Raw genomic sequence first — 21,441 nt, forward strand, 5'->3', positions numbered from 1 at the left:
TAATATTACCAATCCATGGCCACGACCATTTTCCAGGTCGTACTTGTCTCGTTTCTCCGCTTTAGATTCAGTCCAATTTTTCATTAGGGGAACTTGCAACGACAACAGGTCATTTTTCGGGCCGGTGGTTGGCTGCACCTTCTCCCAATATAAGTACTACAAAACAAATGACAAAATAAGTTACGAACGCATAAATTAAATTAATATGAAATAGCATTAATTAATAGCATACCTGGAGTAGGGCTAGGTTGCCACATGGCCATTGCCTCACACGGCCGTCCTGCTTGAGTTTACCAATCTCCGTCAAACAAGTTCGCAAGGTGAACACGTTAAAATTCAACGTGCTTATCCGCTTCACGTCATGCACCAACGCGTAGTACTCCTTTGGTATGGAGACAGCCGACATGGGTGCAATAATGGTCCCCAGCAAAACAAGAACAGCCATCCGAAGAAATTCATCGTCGGCGGATTTATTCCTCACAATTTTTTGAATCAAGCCATCTATCATTATGTGACCATTTTTTTTGTGAACGTACTGAATAGGAATTTTCTTTATTAACTCTTTTCCTTCCGTCGCAAGAATGCCAAAAACATCCTCACCTTCATTCTTAAACCCAAATATTGAAAAACACATCGTCCAGTCTAAGTGAAATAAGGCCTTTACTGCCACTATATTCTTGTATCATGAATTTTTTGCTGTTTGGGTTATAACCTAACATCATAAAATGCAGCAAAAAATCTCTCATTTGTACTGACGGAATGTAGCGACCAGACCTCAAACAGTCTGATCTCTGTGCTCCGGTGTCATCCCTGGATCAGTAATGCTGACACCACACAGTACTCGGAGGATTTATAACAGAGTTGCAATCACACACTTATTACATCGGGTGTCTCAAAAGAGAACTTATTACAATAAATATGGCTTAAGGCCATCTAATAACGATAACAGCGGAAGGCTTGGAAGATAAGTGAGTCCATCAACTCCAACGGCATCACTGAGTATAGAACCACGACCTAAAAATTCCTCAATCATCGTTTGAAAAGTCTGCAACATTAACGTTGCAGCCCGAAACGGGTCAGCACATGGAATATGCTGGCAAGGTAACACATAGAGAGTAATGGAATGAAACAACTATACTATATGCATATTTGGCTGGTGGAAAGCTCTATGGTTACAGTTTTGCGTAAAGCCAATTTTCCCCTACTACAAAGGAATAAATTTATTTAACTATCATGGTGGTTGTTAAACATTGAGAATGGTTGACAGCATTCTCAATCCCAATTAAGCATCATCATTAAACAAAACCCAACAAAATTAATTTAGAGTAACATGTTGAGATTCATATGATAATCCAGGTACTAGATACTCAATATGTCCATAATCGGGGACACGGCTAATCATGATTAGTTTATTACACTCTGCAGAGGTTTGCGCACTTTTCCCCACAAGACTCGATCGCCTCCGTTTGGTTTCTCGCACTTCATGGTGTTTGAGAAGACGGATGATCGAGACACAGTCTTTCAGAAGCGCTAGCACCTTACGATGGATAGACCGTTACACCTACTTTCCCCTACATCTGCTAGTCTACCTTGTAAGAGTTCGCACGACTTATTCAACTATGCCAGAGCCCATAATGGCTTGTGGCTGCACACGGAAGTTTCTAGTATGAATAATCCCATGATCCCTTTGAGCCTGGGTGGCGGTCCAAAAGAAACAGGCAATCCTGGAATACCCAGGTACCTCAATCCACCCAGATGTGTGTTTAAGTTTCCACCTTAAATAAACCATTAATAAACAAACTCACATCTGTCATGAATATCACTCACCCAATTCACGTCTACTAGCATAGCATAGCATAATGGCAAACGTAGAAGTAACTCCCAAAGGTTTGATAATAAAACAGGTAATAGGTACTACCTCAACTACTTCCCATCCCACAATTTAATTAGATCCTAATCATGCAATGTGTGAGGATTGATCTAATGCAATAAAACTGGGTAGTAGAAAAGGTATGATCAAAGTGTTACTTGCCTTGCTGATGATCCGCGAAACCTAGAGATTTGAAGTAACAAGCGGCGCACTCCGGGTATTCTATCGCAGACAAACAAAAAAGCGTACAATAAGTACTCATCTAATGCACGGGTAAAACTCAAATAAGAGATCTAACCAGAAGGTTCAACTTAAGAACTCCGGTTGGCAAAAAGAATCAAATCGAACAAAGCAACGAAAATCAAACGGCGAAAGAAAACAACTTCGTTCTACTAATCTGGATCTAAGTCAAATTTTACAGTAGTAAAAACTTGTTTAAGTTGGTTAAACGGATAGAGGGTTTCGAGACGAAACTCCAGGCGCTTGAATCGCCTGATTCCGATAAACGAGCGAAAAGTTATACTAAAACGAAAATCGGATCAGGAATCGCGATCAGAAAAATCGCGGATTTAATCCGAGAAAAAGAAAAACGACGAACATTCGCTAGAACGAACGAACGGACGAACGCTCGCTATTTAAATAAATCGGAAAAACCGATCTATTAAAAAAACCGAAACTAAAAAAACCGACGAAAAACCGACGGAAAAACCAAAGGTTTTTTTGAAAAAAAAATTAAAAAAAGCGGCGTCGCGGATTTCGAGGCGAGGCGAACCTCGGGCGGCGGGTCGGCAGCGGCGGCGTCCGGCTCCGGCGACGGCGCGGCGGGCGGCGGCGGCGGTAGCGGCGGCGGCACGGCGTGCGGCGGCGGCGGCGGCGCGAGCGGGCGGCGGCGGCGGCTCGGGCGGGGCTGGGGCTAGGGTTTGGCTCAGCTGGTCCTCCCCCCCCCCCCGGCTTATCGGCGGCGGCGGCGGCGGCGGCGCGAGCGGGCGGCGGCGGCGGCGCGAGCGGGCGGCGGCGGCGGCGCGAGCGGGCGGCGGCGGCGGCTCCGGCGGGGCTGGGGCTAGGGTTTGGCTCAGCTGGGCCTCCCTCCCCCCCCCCCCGGCTTATAAAGCCTAGCGGTCCGGGAGTCCGGGTCAGACGCGGCCCCTAGCTCGGTTCGTTTTTTTTAATTACGCGCAGAAGAAAAATAAAAAGAAATACTAAACGGACTCCAAAAATCCCGAAATAAATTTTCTCGAGCTTCTAAAATCAAGCTGCACAAGGTGAACATTTATTTGGGGCCTAAATGCAATTTTGAAAAACGCACATTTTTTCCTAAATTCAAATAAAATAACGAAAAACTCCGAAATAAAATCTTATTTGATTTTTTTATTAAATCCTCAATATTTCTTTATTTTGGGAAAGTCATTTTATTCCCTCTCTCATATTTTTGTAATAGAAATAATTGATGATAAAATAATTTAAATCAAATGATCCTAGTCTCAAAATTTGAGAAAACTCAAATATGAAAATAAAGAATTTCCCAACTCTCTCCGTGGGTCCTTGAGTTGCGTAGAAATTTCTAGGATCAACCAAAATGCAAAATAAAATATGATATGCATAGATGATCTAATGTATAACATTCCAAATTGAAAATTTGGGATGTTACAAACCTATCCCCCTTAAGATGAATCTCGCCCTCGAGATTCGGGTTGGCTAGAAAATAGGTGAGGGTGGTCATTGAGCAAATCTTCCTCTCGTTCCGAGGTGGCTTCGTCCTCCGTGTGGTTGGTCCACTGAACTTTGCAAAACTTGATAACCTTGCTGCGAGTGACTCGGCTGGCAAACTCGAGAATCTTAATTGGTTTCTCCTCATAGGTCAAATCGTTATCCAACTGAATTGCTTCCAATGGCACTGTGTCTCTCAAGGGTATGTCAGGCATCTCCGCGTGACACTTCTTCAACTGAGAAACGTGGAACACATCATGAACTCCTGACAATCCTTCGGGCAATTCCAACTTGTAGGCCACTTCTCGCATACGCTCCAAAACTCGATATGGTCCTACAAATCGTGGCGCTAACTTTCCTTCAACTCCAAAATGCTTTGTTCCCCGAAGTGGAGACACTCGAAGATAAGCTCCATCTCCGACTTCATAAACTGTCTCCTTGCGTTTAGAATCTGCATAACTCTTCTGCCTGGACTGGGCTATCTTGAGCCTATCACGAATCAATTTCACCTTCTGTTCAGACTCCTTAATCAAGTCAGGTCCAAACAACTGGCGGTCTCCAACTTCATCCCATGACAACGGTGTCCTGCACCTCCTTCCGTACAAGGCTTCAACAGGGGCCATCTTTAAACTGGTTTGGTAACTGTTATTGTAAGAGAATTCCGCATATGGCAAATTATCGTCCCAACTAGATCCGTAATCTAGCGCACAAGCTCTCAGCATATCCTCCAAAATCTGATTGACTCTCTCGGTTTGTCCATCTGTCTGTGGATGAAACGTTGTACTGAATTCTAGCCTGGTACCCAAAGTTTCATGCAACTGCTTCCAAAACTTTGAGGTAAACTGGGCTCCTCTATCTGATACGATACTCCTCGGAACTCCATGCAAACATACGATCCTTGTCATGTATATCTTTGCCAACTTAGCACTGGTGTAAGTGGTCTTTACCGGGATGAAATGAGCTACCTTCGTCAATCGATCGACTACAACCCAAATTGAGTCATAGCCTGAACGAGTCCTGGGTAATCCCGTGATAAAATCCATGCCTAACTTATCCCACTTCCATTCGGATATCTCCAATGGTTGTAGCAATCCTGCTGGCTTCTAATGCTCTGCCTTTACTCTCTGGCATACATCACAAACTGCTACATACTCCGCAATATCCTTCTTCATTCCGGTCCACCAGAAAATATCTTTCAAATCCAAATACATCTTGGTATTTCCTGGATGAATCAAATATGGTGAATCGTGTGCCTCTTGCAGTATCAACTTCCTGATCTCTGGGTCATTGGGCACGTAAACACGGTCTTCAAACCATAGGGTGTCGTGCTCATCCTCACGAAATCCTTTAGCCTTTCCTTTGCTCAGTTTCTCCTTAATAGAGGCAATCTCCTTGTCAGTCTTCTGAGCTTCTCTGATTCTATCCATCAAAGTTGACTGAATCTCCAATGCTGCTACATAGCCTCTCGGAACTATTTCCAAACATAGTTCATGAAGATTTTCGGCTAACTCCCTTGGTATTTCTCCCGTCATTAATGTATTGACATGGCTCTTACGGCTTACTGCGTCGGCTACTACATTAGCCTTTCCGGGATGGTAATGCAATCTCATATCATAATCCTTGATGAGCTCCAACCATCTCCTTTGTCTGAGGTTTAACTCCTTCTGTGAAAATGTATTTCAAACTCTTATGATCCGTGTACACCTCACAATGGTTTCCAATGAGGAAATGTCTCCATGTTTTCAATGCATGCACTACAGCTGCTAACTCCAAATCATGCGTAGCATAATTCAACTCATGAGGCTTCAGTTGTCTTGAGGCATATGAAACAACTCTCCCTTCCTGCATAAGCACTGCTCCAAGTCCTCGACGTGAAGCGTCGCAATACACCTCATAGTCCTTGGTCTGATCTGGCAAAATCAACACTGGTGAAGTAACCAAGCGTTTCTTCAACTCCTGGAAACTAGCCTCACATTCCTCAGTCCATTTGAACTTGGTGTCCTTCTTTAATAACTTCGTCATAGGCTTCGCAATCTTTGAGAAATTCTCAATGAATCTCCGGTAGTATCCTGCGAGTCCAAGAAAACTCCGGATCTCTCCAACCGTGGTTGGTGCTTCCCACTTGGTCACGGTATCAACTTTTGTTGGATCAACTGATATTCCTTCTCCGGATATAACGTGTCCGAGAAATCCTACTTCCTTCAGCCAAAACTCACATTTGCTGAACTTGGCATACAACTGATGTTCTCTGAGCTTTTCAAGTACCAATCGCAAATGTTCCTTATGCTCTTCTTCATTCTTCGAGTAAACCAGGATATCATCAATGAACACCACGACGAACTTATCCAAGAACTCCATAAACACTTTGTTCATCATGTTCATAAAATAGGCAGGTGCGTTAGTCAGACCAAATGACATAACGGTATACTCGTACAGCCCATACCTGGTGGTAAAAGCTGTCTTAGGAATATCCTGTTCTCGAATCTTCAACTGGTGGTATCCTGATCACAGATCGATCTTGGAAAATACCTTAGCTCCTTGCAATCGATCAAACAGATCATTAATCATTGGTAGTGGGTACTTGTTCTTGATCGTTACTTCATTCAATCCTTGATAATCAACAACCATCCTTAACGATCCATCCTTCTTCTCTACTAGAAGTACTGGTGATCCCCAAGGCGAAGAACTTGGGCGAATATATCCTTTATCCAATAACTCCTTAATCTTCTTCTTAATTTCCACCAAATCCTTTGCTGGCATCCTATATGGTCTCTTCGATATTGGCTCGGTGCCTGGCAATAGTTCAATCAAAAACTCAATATCTCTATCCGGTGGCATGCCTGGCAACTCTTCTGGAAATACTTCAGGGAAATCCCTTACCACTGGTACTTCCTCCTGCACTACTCCTGTTAAACAATTTACTAGAGTCCTCTTGGGCACATGCCGGGATACATGCTTGATCCTTCTCCCTTCTGGGGTGGTAAGCAAAATTGTGTTACTGGTGCAATCGATGTTTTCTCCGTACATCGACAGCCAATCCATACCCAGAATTACATCCAATCCTTGTGATTCCAAAATGATCAAATCCAAGGGAAACACATGCCTACCTATACTCAATGGCACTTGAAAACATCCTTGACTGGCCATATACTCCGCTCCTGGTGAGCTTACTAGCATAGGTGTTCTAAGAACCTTAGTGGGCAGGTTATACTTATCCACAAATCCCCTTGATATGTATGAATGCGATGCACCAGTATCGAAAGAACGAGTGCAGTAAATGACTTAACCAAAAACTTACCGATTACGGCATCCGGCTGCTCTTCAACCTCCTCCACGTTAACGTGGTCCACCTGTCCCCTGTTGAAAGGGTTCGGCTTCTTCCCAGAACTTCCATTGCCATTTTGGCCTTCAGGACATTCATTGGCATAATGTCCGGTCTTCTGACACTTAAAGCAAGTGACTTGGCTCAGGTCCTTCTTGGCTGGGGTTGATGGGTTGGTGCGATTCTGGCCGTTGCTTCCTCCATTTCCATTGCCATTCTTGGTGCCATTGTGATTGTGCGAGCTACCTCCTCCATGGGTATGCTGAAAATGTCCTCCCGGTCTAGGGGTAAAACGTGGCTTCTACTGAGCTCCTGAATTGTACTTCCCTTGTCCATACTTCCTCTTGCGGTTCTCAATTTGCTGCTGCTTGCCTTCAATCATAAGAGCACGGTCTACCAACTCCTGGTAGTTGTTGAAGGTTGCTACCATCAACTGCATGCTCAACTCATCATTCAGTCCTTCTAGAAACTTCTCCTGCTTAGTTGCATCCGTAGCAACGTCATCTGGGGCATAACGTGCTAACTTACTAAAGTCCTCCACATACTGGCCAACTGTCCGTCCTCCCTGGCGCAAGTTGCGAAACTCACGCTTCTTCATGGCCATAGCTCCTGCTGAAACATGGGCAGTACGAAAGGCCTGCTGAAACTGGTCCCATGTGACAGTGTCGACAGGGAAAGTGGCTGTGAAATTCTCCCACCATGATGTTGCGGGTCCTTTAAGCTGATGTGCGGCAAACTTCACCTTCTCTGCATCCGTACATCCTGCTGTGGTCAACTCTCTAGCTGTCTTGCGGAGCCAATCATCTGCTACTATCGGCTCGGTGCTACTGGAAAACACCGGCGGATTCAGCCTAAGAAATCGGGCTAAGTGATTAACAGGTGGTGGTGGTGGTGGGTTGTTGTTGTTGTTCCCCTGGTTCTGATTCTGGACTAGCAACTGCATCAATGTGTTCTGCTGCTGGATCAACTGGGCGAGCTCCGGTGGAAAGGTAAATCCGGGGGCACGTCTCGGAGGCATCTGAGGGTTTAGAAAAGATGAGATGTATGAATAGAGGGGGTCTAAAGAGAAAACACTACCCATATGCACATGAGGCAAAAGCAAACAATTCACTTCATTCAATCAAACAAGGGCATACAATCGATCTAACTATCGCAAAAGTGCTCGGACTACTATATTTACATGGTGGACTACTACTACTGATGAGGTGGTCTACTAGAAATATTCTTCGGTTGCAGACTCCATGATATCTGCTCCAGCTTCATCAACATAGTCATCATCGCTTTCGTCTGGGTCCGAGTCTGTGTCGTCGATGATGATGTAGTCTTCCGGGCTAATCTCCTTGGGTTCTTCGTCTTCATATACTAGTGTAGGGTCTCCCATAAATATCGCTAGCTTCATAGTTAGGTCGGCATTCTTATCCACCAATACTTCAATTTCCTCTTCATAATCTTCACGTGTAGCCTTGAGTTCTTCCTCCAGTTCCTTGATTCTTGTCCTTGCCTTCTTCAGATCTATCATGTCGGCGCACATCTGATTCTCCTGTCGTCGAATGTGCTGGTTTAATTCCTGGATAAAAGCAGCAATGGATCTATCCCTTCTGATGCTAATCATCTCCCAGTGCTCATCTCGGCGCCCACAAATCTGGTAGATAGTATACTTGAGATCATTGCGGTAGACTTCTCCAATGCGTCCCATGGCGATGTGAGCTGCCATGCTCTTTCCTAGACTCCAAGTTGGTGCATCGAAAGAAAAATCTATGGGCTCAGTGACTGGCATGAACGTCCTTCCTGGAACTTGAACTTGAATCATCCAGCGCTCTTCTTCAGGTAAAGTGGCGTTGTAGGTTCCGGTGAAGCTTGGTACTCCTATGTTCAGGTATCTAGTGACTTCCTTCAAGTGACGTCCAAAGGGTGTATCTTCATCCAGTTGCGTGAACTTGTTCTTTGCATCCGCCATCCTAAAAGAGTAGAAAAGATGAGAGGTTAGATGAGAAGAGAGTGGATAGTGATCTAGGTCTTTTTGCTTAGTGGTCGTGTCCTATAGTTAGCATGTGCTCTGATACCATCTCTGGAGCGACCAGACCTCAAATAGTCTGATCTCTGTGCTCCGGTGTCATCCCTGGATCAGTAATGCTGACACCACACAGTACTCGGAGGATTTATAACAGAGTTGCAATCACACACTTATTACATCGGGTATCTCAAAAGAGAACTTATTACAATAAATATGGCTTAAGGCCATCTAATAACGATAACAGCGGAAGGCTTGGAAGATAAGTGAATCCATCAACTCCAACGGCATCACTGAGTATAGAATCATGACCTAAAAATTCCTTAATCGTCGTCTGAAAAGTCTGCAACATTAACGTTGCAGCCCGAAATGGGTCAGCACATGGAATATGCTGGCAAGGTAACACATAGAGAGTAATGGAATGAAACAACTATACTATATGCATATTTGGCTGGTGAAAAGCTCTATGGTTACAGTTTTGCGTAAATACAATTTTTCCCTACTACAAAGGAATAAATTTATTTAACTATCATGGTAGTTGTTAAACATTGAGAATGGTTGACAGCATTCTCAACCCCAATTAAGCATCATCATTAAACAAAACCCAACAAAATTAATTTAGAGTAACATGTTGAGATTCATATGATAATCCAGGTACTAGATACTCAAGATGTCCATAACCGGGGACACGGCTAATCATGATTAGTTTATTACACTCTGCAGAGGTTTGTGCACTTTTCTCCACAAGACTCGATCGCCTCCGTTTGGTTTCTCGCACCTCATGGTGTTTGAGAAGACGGATGACCGAGACACAGTCTTTCAGAAGCGCTAGCACCTTACGATGGATAGACCATTACACCTACTTTCCTCTACATCTGTTAGTCTACCCTGTAAGAGTTCGCACGACTTATTCAACTATGCCAGAGCCCATAATGGTTTGTGGCTGCACACGGAAGTTTCTAGTATGAATAATCCCATGATCCCTTTGAGCCTGGGTGGCGGTCCAAAAGAAACAGGCAATCCTGGAATACCCAGGTATCTCAATCCACCCAGATGTGTGTTTAAGTTGCCACCTTAGATAAACCATTAATAAACAAATTCACATCTGTCATGAATATCACTCACCCAATTCACGTCTACTAGCATAGCATAGCATAATGGCAAACGTAGAAGTAACTCCCAAAGGTTTGATAATAAAACAGGTAATAGGTACTACCTCAACTACTTCCCATCCCACAATTTAATTAGATCCTAATCATGCAATGTGTGAGGATTGATCTAATGCAATAAAACTGGGTAGTAGAAAAGGTATGATCAAAGTGTTACTTGCCTTGCTGATGATCCGCGAAACCTAGAGATTTGAAGTAACAAGCGGCGCACTCCGGGTATTCTATCGCAGACAAACAAAAAAGCGTACAATAAGTACTCATCTAATGCACGGGTAAAACTCAAATAAGAGATCTAATCAGAAGGTTCAACTTAAGAACTCCGGTTGGCAAAAAGAATCAAATCGAACAAAGCAACGAAAATCAAACGGCGAAAGAAAACAACTTCATTCTACTAATCTGGATCTAAGTTAAATTTTACAGTAGCAAAAACTTATTTAAGTTGTTTAAACGGATATAGGGTTTCGAGACAAAACTCCAGGCGCTTGAATCGCCTTATTCCGATAAACGAGCGAAAAGTTATACTAAAACGAAAATCGGATCAGGAATCACGATCAGAAAAATTATGGATTTAATCCGAGAAAAAGAAAAACGACGAACGTTCGCTAGAACGAACGAACGGACGAACGCTCGCTATTTAAATAAATCGGAAAAACTGATCTATTAAAAAAACGAAACTAAAAAAACCGACGGAAAACCGACGGAAAAACCGAACGGTTTTTTTGAAAAAAAAATAAAAAAAACAGCGTCGCGGGTTTCGAAGCGAGGCAAACCTCGGGCGGCGGGTCGGCGGCGGCGCGTCCGGCTCCGGTGACGGCGCAGCGAGCGGCGGCAGCGGCAGCGGCGGCGGCGCGGCGTGCGGCGGCGGCGCTAGCGGGCGGCGGCGGCGGCTCGGGGCGGGGCTAGGGTTTGGCTCAGCTGGGCCTCCCCCCGGCTTATAAAGCCTAGGGGGCCGGGAGTCCGGGTCGGACACGGCCCCTAGGTCGGTTCGTTTTTTTTAATTACGCGCAGAAGAAAAATAAAAAAAATACTAAACAGACTCCAAAAATCCTGAAATAAATTTTCCCGGGCTTCTAAAATCAAGCCGCACAAGGTGAACATTTATTTGGGGCCTAAATGCAATTTTGAAAAACGCACATTTTTTTCCTAAATTCAAATAAAATAACGAAAAACTCCAAAATAAAAATCTTATTTGATTTTTTATTAAATCCTCAATATTTCTTTATTTTGGGAAAGTCATTTTATTCCCTCTCTCATATTTTTGTAATAGAAATAATTGATGATAAAATAATTTAAATCAAATGATCCTATTCTCAAAATTTGAGAAAACTCAAATATGAAAATAAAGAATTTCCCAACTCTCTCTGTGGGTCCTTGAGTTGCGTAGAAATTTCTTGGATCAACCAAAATGCAAAATAAAATATGATATGCATAGATGATCTAATGTATAACATTTCAAATTGAAAATTTGGGATGTTACACGGAATGATCAACATCTATTCCAAGCCTGTTTCGTAGAACCTAAATCGCTGAGCGGTGGTAAATTTTTCAACGAGACTTATCCACTTCTCTATGGAACATGGAATCACACCATCGATGTCCATACTGCATGTTAATTTTTTCCTATTAATACATATGATTACGCAATAGCATCGACAGAAATTGTTCGAGGCGGGAAACGTGACCTTAATCCGGGCGACATCCGCCGAACAACGGCTGTGGCAGAGCCGAAAGCAGGCAGCCCAGCGTCGGCGATCTGCGCTTGCGGGCGTGGGGCAGTCTGTGCCAACGAGCGCCGTTGACTGTGGACAACGATGGACGGCGCTGCACGTGCGGCGAGGTCGTTGCGCGCCTGAGGGCGATCGTGGTAGAGCGACTGGGGGCACGGGGCGGCGTACGGGGGCGAGTGGTGTGGATAGGGTTCCGCCATGCGTGGCGGTATACGGCGATGGAAAAGGAAAAAATAATTCGTTCGCCGACTGGGCCCAGGCCCGATACCGTCGAACCTATAGCGCCCAACCTATAGCGACGCCGGCCACCGCCGAACATGCTAATGTTTAGTCCCACATTGCTTCTCATCATGCTAATTCACCTGTTTAAATACCGTAGTCTGCTTGCAATGTCAAGTCCTCTAGTGTGGCAGTATCACTTAAAGAGGTTAACGTAAATTATGCTCTGGCACTCCATAATCATGGAGTGTCACAGCAATAATTCACATAAATCTTCGTAAGTGAGTCCGTCCGCAGTATGGGACTTTTTATATTTTTGTTTTTAGTTTTTTTTACTTTTCCATGAAACGCCGCCATGTTTTTTTGACACGCAACATGATGGCACGGAAGCACGCGTGCAAAATTGGGATGTGTTTCGACAGTCGATGCATTTTCTACGTTTTTCTTCGAGGAAATATCCAGAAAAGGTCTCCCGACGTGACGCAACCTCCGTTCGTATTCCGATTCCATCGTAATCTGGCGTGGAAGACCGTGGGGGTCAGTGACACGCGCACGCAAAAGTTGGGTGCGTTTCGTCCATGTTGGCACATACTCACAGTACTAACCTGAGGTGTCGGTTTGGGATGTGACATGCATTTAGTAGGTGTTCCCTTTCGCAAAGCCATGAAACGTCGGGATTTTTTTTCACACGCTACAGTATGGCACACAAACACACCTGCAAAATTTGGGTGCGTTTCGACACTCGATGCATTTACTACGATTTTCTCTGTGAAAATACCCAGAAAATGTCTCCCGACGTGACGCAACTTCCGTTCGTACTCCAATTCCGTCGTAATCTGACGTGCGAGACCGTGGGGGTCACTGACACGCGCACGCAAAAGTTGGGTGCGTTTCGTCCATGTTGGCACATACTCACAGTACAAACCTGAGGTGTCGGTTTGGTGTGTGACATGCATTCAGTAAGTGTTCCCTTTCGCAAAGCCATGAAACGTCGGGATTTTTTTTCACACGCTACAGTATGGCACACAAGCACGCATGCAAAATTTGGATGCGTTTCGACACTCGATGCATTTACTACGATTTTCTCCGTGAAAATATCCAGAAAACGTCTCCCGACGTGACGCAACTTCCGTTCGTACTCCGATTCCATCGTAATCTGACGTGCGAGACCGTGGGGGTCACTCACACACGCATGCAAAAGTTGGGTGCGTTTCGTCCATGTTGAATACAAAATATAAATTAGTGCATGAAAAATACAAAATATGCAATGATTTTTTTTAACAGCCGGCGCGCGCGGCGCAAACTGCTGGGCTAGGCAGGCGACCCACGGCGCGCATGGGAGAAGAGGTGGCGGCCGGCCGTGTGTGCGCCTCTAGTGGCGCCAACCGCCCGCAGTGTTGTGTTTTTAGTCCCACGTTGCTAGTTCTCACGGCTAATAACGTGTTTAAATATGTTCATCCGTCTACAACATCAAATCTTTAATCGTGGTGGCCATACCTCATTATGCTTATGTACGTTCTGCTATGTCACTTCACAATTATTGTGGACTGATATAGCATGACCTGTATAAGTGTTGTAAGGTATGACTATCCGCGCTTAAAGATTTTTTTTTGTACATCCCGACGGAGAATTTTGTTACATCCTTCAAATTGCGTATGGTTATTCTGTGTGGGTGTGCTATTCTGTGTGGGAGTGGGCATACTAACTCGCATGCAAAATTTCAGGCCATTCTGAAGATGTCAAAAAATTGACCACCTTCTCCGTAGACCGTTCGGATAGGAGAAAAGGCCCTGTCCGAAAACGAGGTATTTTTCGACATCCTCCAAATGAACCCAATTTTTTCCATAGTCTTGTACCATCATAAATAGGATGCATGACAAGTTTCGTGGCCTTTTGCAATTTTATGAATTTTCTATAATTTTTCGGTCCAAACACTTTAAATGCTGACCGGACGTGACGCAACGTGCTCTTCGTATCGAAATACCTTAAATTTTTGGATTCTGTGTGGGAGTGGGTATACTAACTCACATGCAAAATTTCAGGCCATTCTAAAGATGTCAAAAAATTGATCTCCTTCTTCATAGACCGTTCGCGTAGGAGAAAAGACCCTGTCCGAAAACGAGGTCAATTTTTCGACATCCTCCAAATGAGCCCAATTTTTTCCATAGTCTTGTACCATCATGAATAGGATGCATGACAAGTTTCATGACTTTTTGCAATTTTATGAATTTTCTATAATTTTTTCGGTCGAAACACTTTAAATGCTGACCGGACGTGACACAACGTGCTCTTCGTATCGAAATACCTTAATTTTTTGGATTCTGTGTGGGAGTAGGCATACTAACTCACATAAATTTCAGGTCATTCTGAAGATGTCAAAAAATTGACCTCCTTCTCCGTAGACCGTTCGGGTAGGAGAAAAGGCCCTGTCCGAAAACGAGGTCAATTTTTCGACATCCTCCAAATGAAACCAATTTTTTTCCATAGTCTTGTACCATCATGAATAGGATGCATGACAAGTTTTGTGGCTTTTTGCAATTTTATGAATTTTCTATAATTTTTTCGGTCGAAATACTTTAAATGCTGACCGGACGTGACTCAACGTGCTCTTCGTATCGAAATACCTTAAATTTTTGGATTCTCTATGGGAGTGGGCATACTAACTCACATGCAAAATTTCAGACCATTCTGAAGATGTCAAAAAATTGACCTCCTTCTCCGTAGACCGTTCGGGTAGGAGAAAAGGCCCTGTCTGAAAATGAGGTATTTTTCGACATCCTCCAAATGAACCCAATTTTTTTTCCATAGTCTTGTACCATCATGAATAGGATGCATGACAAGTTTCGTGGCTTTTTGCAATTTTATGAATTTTCTATAATTTTTTCGGTCGAAACACTTTAAATGCCGACCGGACGTGACGCGACGTGCTGTATCGAAATATCTTAAATTTTTGGATTTTGTGTGGGAGTGGGCATACGAACTCACATGCAAAATTTCAGGCCATTCTGAAGATGTCACCAAATTGACCTACTTCCCCGTAGACCGTTCTGGTAGGAGAAAAGACCCTGTCCGAAAACGAGGTATTTTTCGACATTCTTTAAATGAATATGATGCATGACAAGTTTCGTGGCTTTTTGCCATTATGAATTTGAAACAAGTAAAACGCTGAGCGGACAAAAATATTATAAAACTTTATGTGTTAATAAAACAAACTTTGCGTAAAGTGCTAAACTATCAAAAATAAGATACATAATAATGATGTGATCTAAGTTTACAATGCACTAGCAGCACTACCGCAGCTGCCCGGACAGTGTAACACTGTCCGGGCAGCTGCGGCAGAGCTGCCCGGGCAGTGCAAAGTCAAATCACATTATTACTATCTTTCTTATCTGCTAGGGTGTATGAATCCGCCTATATAAGTCGGTCTGGGCGTCCTTCGGCGAGCGAGGTGGGACTAAACGAAACCATCCATCATACCAACCCCCGCCCTTGCGCCCTCGACCGCTCGCAGGCGCGCCTTCCAGGGGCCCACTAGGCCTACTGAAATCGGCCCACCTTGTCAGTCAACGCGCAGCGCCGCGAGAGGCCGCTCGCACGCACGCCTTACAGCGGCCCACAGAAATCGGCCCACCTAGGCGGTCCACGCGCAGCACCGTGACAGGCGAGCTCTACCTTTAGTCCCACCTCGCCTGCCGGAGCTCGCCGCACCAGCTTAAATAGTGCGCCCGCCCTACACCGACGTGATCCGAAGAAATAGACCGCCTACTTTCTCTCTACGCCGCCTGGTTGGGCCGGTGGGCCTTGTGAGGCCGAAAAGCGTTCCCTTTCGCTGATTGGCTTGATCGGGAGCGACTTACTAAGCCTCGCTCGGCTCCGGGGCGGCATTCTTTTTTTCAATAAAAAAATCTTCTAACTTGTTTTTTATTTTTTACAATACAAATTTTCTTTAAAAAAACTCTTCTAGCTTGTTTTGCGAATATTATGTCAATTTTTTATTGTTTGGTTTTATATTTACTTTTCTAGTTTTCATAGATTTTTTTCAATTCAAGTTTAATTCTTTTCTGATTTTTTTATTTTTTACAATAGAATTTTTCTTTAAAAAAAATCTTCCAACTTGGTTTGCGAATATTATGTCAATTTTTTATTATTTGGTTTTATATTTACTTTTCTAGTTTTCATAGGGTTTTTTTCAATTCAAGTTTAATTCTTTTCTAATTTTTTATTTTTTACAATACAACTCTTTTCAAAACTAAAAATAACAGTATCGATTCAAACACTTGATTCTTCAACAACATTTAAAAACCATCCATTCAAACACTCGATATTTCATTATAGTTTTCATAGATATTTTACATAGTACTAGAAATAAAACTTAACTAAAGAACATTACAAAAATAATTAAACATTACTAAACGACATTTTGAAAGTAACCCTAAACTACTCGTCCTCCACGCTGCCGAAGTCTGCCTCGTCATAGAGCCCCTCGCCGTTGTCACTATCGTCGCTGCTGCTGCTGTCGTCGAGGGGCACCACGGGCACGGCCGGCGCAGCCATCGAGTCCTCGAGCGCGGCGTGATACCCGGGAAAGTCCTCCGGGTCCTCTGGGTGGACGGCGCCCAGGGCAACCTGAATGTACTCCAGAACGAGCGGCGGCGGCTGCGGCATGTTCTCCGACTCCCGGAGCGCCGTCAGGTAGCCCGGCATGTCGTCCGGGTCGCCGGCCTCCGCCGCCAGCCGCCTGTACTCCGCCACCAATGCCGGCTCTGGCTGCTGCTGCGGCTCGGGTGGAGGGGCGCGGCTGGACCCGGCACCGTCCCTGCCCGCGGTACGGCTGGACCCGGCGCCGTTCCTGCCCGCCGTACGGCGATCGCCGGGGCCGAGGCGGACAGCGCCGCGGTCACTGCCTGGGCCTCCGCGGGGCGCGAGCGGGTGCATGGCGCCGAAGTCGACGCGGGCACGGGTCGAGCGCGCCTCGCCGCGGCGGTACAGCTCAAAGCCGTACCCCGGCGGAGCTGGCACGGCGCCGGCGACCGCCTGCGCGCGGTACGACGCGACCACCTCCTCGAAGGTGCGCCCATCCCAGAGCTGATGCCGCCGCGCGTGGTTGTGCTTCGTGGGCGGGCGCGGGCCGGCGTAGGCGTGGAGGCGGCGCAGGTGATCGTCTGCGAGGCGGTCCGCCCAGCCGGGGTTGTTGGGGGCGTACTGGGGGTCGGTGAGCTCCTCCGGCGACAGGCGAGACCTGTACAGGCCGACGGCGCGGGCGAAGAGGTGGGTGCCGACCTCGGGCACCGGCGCCACAGGAACGTCGTCGACGCTCAGGCGCCACCTCGCCGGCAGGCGCACGTCGGGTGCCGCGGGGATGACGAAGTGGGCGAGCTCCTCTGCCTCCTCATGCGTCAAGTTGGGGCATGACATCGCCGGCGAGAGGAAAAGGTACAGCGCGCGAGGGGGGAAGGGCGCAAGAGGGCGACGCCAGCGACAGGGGGAGAAGGCGAGGCGAGGCGAGGGTGGTGTGCGAGCCGACGGAGGGCACGAGGCGCTCTTTATAGGGCGTAGTGGTGGGTGGGTGGGGTGCTGGCGATCAATGCCGGGGGGGGCAGCCGAGCGGGCGGTCAAGGGGCGCAGAATGGCAGGCGGCGGCGTGTGAATCGGCGCCGGCGATTAATGCCTGGTACGCGAGGGGGCGGCGTGCGCGGGCGATCAAGCGGTGGCGTGCGCAGGCGCGCGGCAGGCGGTGGCGTGTGAATCCGCGCCGCCCGCGGACCGACGCCGGCGATGGGACATCTCACTGCGCCGGCGTTAATGGATTCGCCTAATCCGCGCCGAATTAATGGATTAGGGTTTAGTACGTGTGGGCCCGCCCTCCTCCTCACGCGGCGTACACCGCCCACGTACGGACGTACAGCGGGCCGTACAGACACGCGCCTCGCTACGCCGCGGTACGCCTCCCCCACCTAAATTTCCCATCCTACCCCTACTCACTTATTCTCATGAAAGGGTATCTTTTAATCTGAACCGTTGATGTGTCATGAAGGGTTTGTACCGAAGAAGTGTATGTATACGTTAGAGACCATTGGCGAAAATCCAACTACCATCGGAACCTTCAAGAATCACAAGAAACCGTTGGCGGAAATCCAACTACCATCAAAACCTTCAAGAATCACTCCAGTCCGCCTGTCCCCGACTGCCGCGCTCATCCCGACCACCACGCCCGCCGGCCGCCCGCCTCAACCATCGCCCGCCCTCAGGCCGCCGGCCGTCATCGTCACATAAAACTAGCTAGCTAGCCGGCCGTCCGCTCCAATTGCTAGCTAGCTAGCTAGTTGAAAGCTCTCCGTCCGCTCGATTCAGCTAGCTAGCTAGTTAGCTCTCCGTCCGCTCGAATTGCTAGCTAGCTAGCTAGCTTCATGTGAGTGTCAGTCGCGAACGCCTTGACAGCGGCGGCGGCGGCTGCTGCTGCTGCAGTTGGCACTGCTGCTGGCCCCGGCTCGGTCGCGTTCGGTAGTGAGTACGGGGAGACGGTTGTGGAGATAGGACGCGCACATGTCGAGGGGATAAAGATCGAGATGGAAAGGGCGTGAGAAAGAAGATTGTATATTTAGAAAATATTCTTTTTTACGGATTGATTATATGGGTTTTGTTCGGCCGCAGCTAAAATCGGCCTTTATAATGCGTTTTCCTCGACCCGTAAAACACTTATACGGGTCGCAATTTTAAAGGGTCTCCTAGAGATGCTCTTATAAGGGGCGAGTTTGGCTGCGGCCGAACAGTAACCTTATATGAAACTGTAAAGTTTTGAAAATGTTTTGCATGAGGAATGGACAAGAAACACTATAGATGATCATTCATACATACATATAATAGAGATAATCATTCGTACATACATATAGTTCATCGATTATATATTGCGTGTGGGCCTACCCTAACCCTAAACTGGCCAAAATGGGGCTCATCGGAGCCCTGCGGGTGTGGCGGCAACGCATGGCGGCCGAGGAGCTCAGTCGGAGGAGGAGGAGACGAGGTCGATGTAGATGTCGTCTTATACCTTGGCTTCACGGCACCATGCCTCCAAGTTGTCGTCGAACTCCTATGCCTTCGTGAGCCCCTGCTCGAGGTGGACTGCGTCAAGGTCAGCTTCCTGTCGACGGTGCTGCTCCGCCTCCTCCTCCTCCTCCTCCCGTGCACTGCGCGCGACGATGGCGGCCTCGAAGACATCCGCCTCCGCCGAGGGGAGGAAATCCTCCGGCCCGATGACGACCACCCGGCGGAGCTGCCAGCGCCAGAGAACAGTCGCGCCTGCCTGCGGTCGTACTCCTCCGTCTTGCGGTGGAGGAGGGGCGGCGGCGGCTCTAGGCCGCGGTTCATGTACTTCCGGGCGGCTCGCTTCCTCGCGTCGTCAACTTGGACGCACCACTGCAGCTCGGGGTCGTCGCGACCGCCGGCGCGGCGGCCCTAGCTCCACATCCCGCGCCACATGGTGGAGTGCGGCGACGGATTGGAGTCACTGGCGGCGAGAAATCGAGTGGGGAGAGGGGGGGACCGTGGCAGCGCGGGGATAGGGTTTGGCCCCGTATACTCACCGCGAACCCGTAGTTATGTTGCGCAGCGGGGGAGGGTCCGGGCTACTTAAAAACATGTATGGGCCGGGCAACTATACGGACTCTAGTCTAACCCAAAAAAATGGGCAAAACCCGTATAGTCGCCGGATTTTTATAGTTTTTGCGTTCTTAAGAAGTCCGTTAGAGATGCTCTTAGTCACTATCTAGTTGCTTATGGCCGTTCTGAGGCACGCACGGCCGTATGGCCGCGGTCTGCCCAGTGAATATCCCTATGTTATGTAGGGCACACTTCGTACCACCTTGAGCAATGATAAAATCCCAAAATCCCCTTTACCTCGTAAAAAAATGATCATTTTTAAAAATGTGTCGAACACCTTTTGAATTTTATAAACACTTTTTAAGAAAATGTATCAATTTTGTAATTACATTAACATTTTGTAAAAGACAAACGTAAATATGGGAACCTTTATAAAAGTACACGAGTTTTTTTAATATGCTATTAATATTTTCTAGATACACTATTAATACTTTTCAAACACACAGTGGACATTTATGGAATAAACCACGAACAGATTCTTAAATCTTCCTGGTGCGAAAACACACTTGAGTCAGACTAATAATTTCTGGGAGAAAGACCTTCAAACGAGTAGCCACATTTTTTTGCAATAATCTTGTATAGCACATTACACAAGTTAATGGGCCTAAATTGGTTATCTTTTCGGGGGAGTTAACATTCAGAATCAGTACAATAGCAGTGTTAGTATATGTGACCACTTGCAAAACCTCCTCGATCAAATGGCCCCCTAACATGACGGGCTCCTACCATAGTCCTCTTGGACTACATTGACCAGAGTCATCGAGGTGTCCATCCTATATCTCGCCTACTGCGAGGCATAGTTGTAGCTCAGCTATAACGATTCTAGTACGGGTCAGCCCAGTATCCCCAGACTGAAACGGTTCCTAGCAGGGTTTTTTTTTTGCGGGGGGGTTCCTAGCAGTTTTCTTCCTAGTTTTTCCATATTTTCTACTTTGTGTGCGCTCCAGCGATTTCAATTTTTGTTTTTCTATCTGGAGTTTGTGTGGTACCTCCGATTTTTGTCTAGTTACATGTTTTTCTTTGTTTTCTTATTCTTACTTTTTTCTTTCTTTTCTTTCATTTTGTTTTCATGCTTTCTCTTTACTTTTACTTAAGTAAAAAATATTTTTTTACATGTTAAACACTTTCCACTTGTTTTTCCCTCTTCTTATGTTTCTCTTACAAAATTAACTATAAATAATATTTTAAAAATTGCGCATTTAAGGTTACATGAACTTTTCCTATAAAAGGCTTGAACACTTGTTTTAAATCACATGATCATTTTCAATACTTGAAATTTTTCAAATTACTTTAACATTTGTTTAAAGTGCACCAAACCCTTTTTAAATTACATGGTTTAGTTTTTTCAATGTGTCAAACATTTTTTTAATAAATGAATATTTAAATGATTAACATTTCTCTAGTTACATGAATATTTTTCTAAATTCATCAAACATCTTCTTAATAATAAAATTATTTAGAAGAAAAAAAAGCTTGTGGACATTTTAAACAAGGACATAAACATTTTTAATTACGCCCTGACTATTTTCTAAATGTGTGCTTAATACTTTTAAAACACATGATGAACAATTTTTCAAACACACAATGAACACTTATGGAATACACTTTAAAAAAAGTTGAATGCATGTTTAATATTTTTATGTATAATTAGGAAATTAAAAATATTTACTCCAATAATTTAAATGTGTATTTCTAAAAGTAGAGGCAAAAAAGAGAAAACATGAAAATAAAAAAAAAGGAAAAAGTGTGCATGTGTGTGC

This window comes from Triticum urartu, chromosome 5A, assembly GCF_056163025.1.
Source record: "Triticum urartu cultivar PI428250 chromosome 5A, HENAU_Tu73, whole genome shotgun sequence".
In the NCBI taxonomy this organism is placed as follows: domain Eukaryota; kingdom Viridiplantae; phylum Streptophyta; class Magnoliopsida; order Poales; family Poaceae; genus Triticum; species Triticum urartu.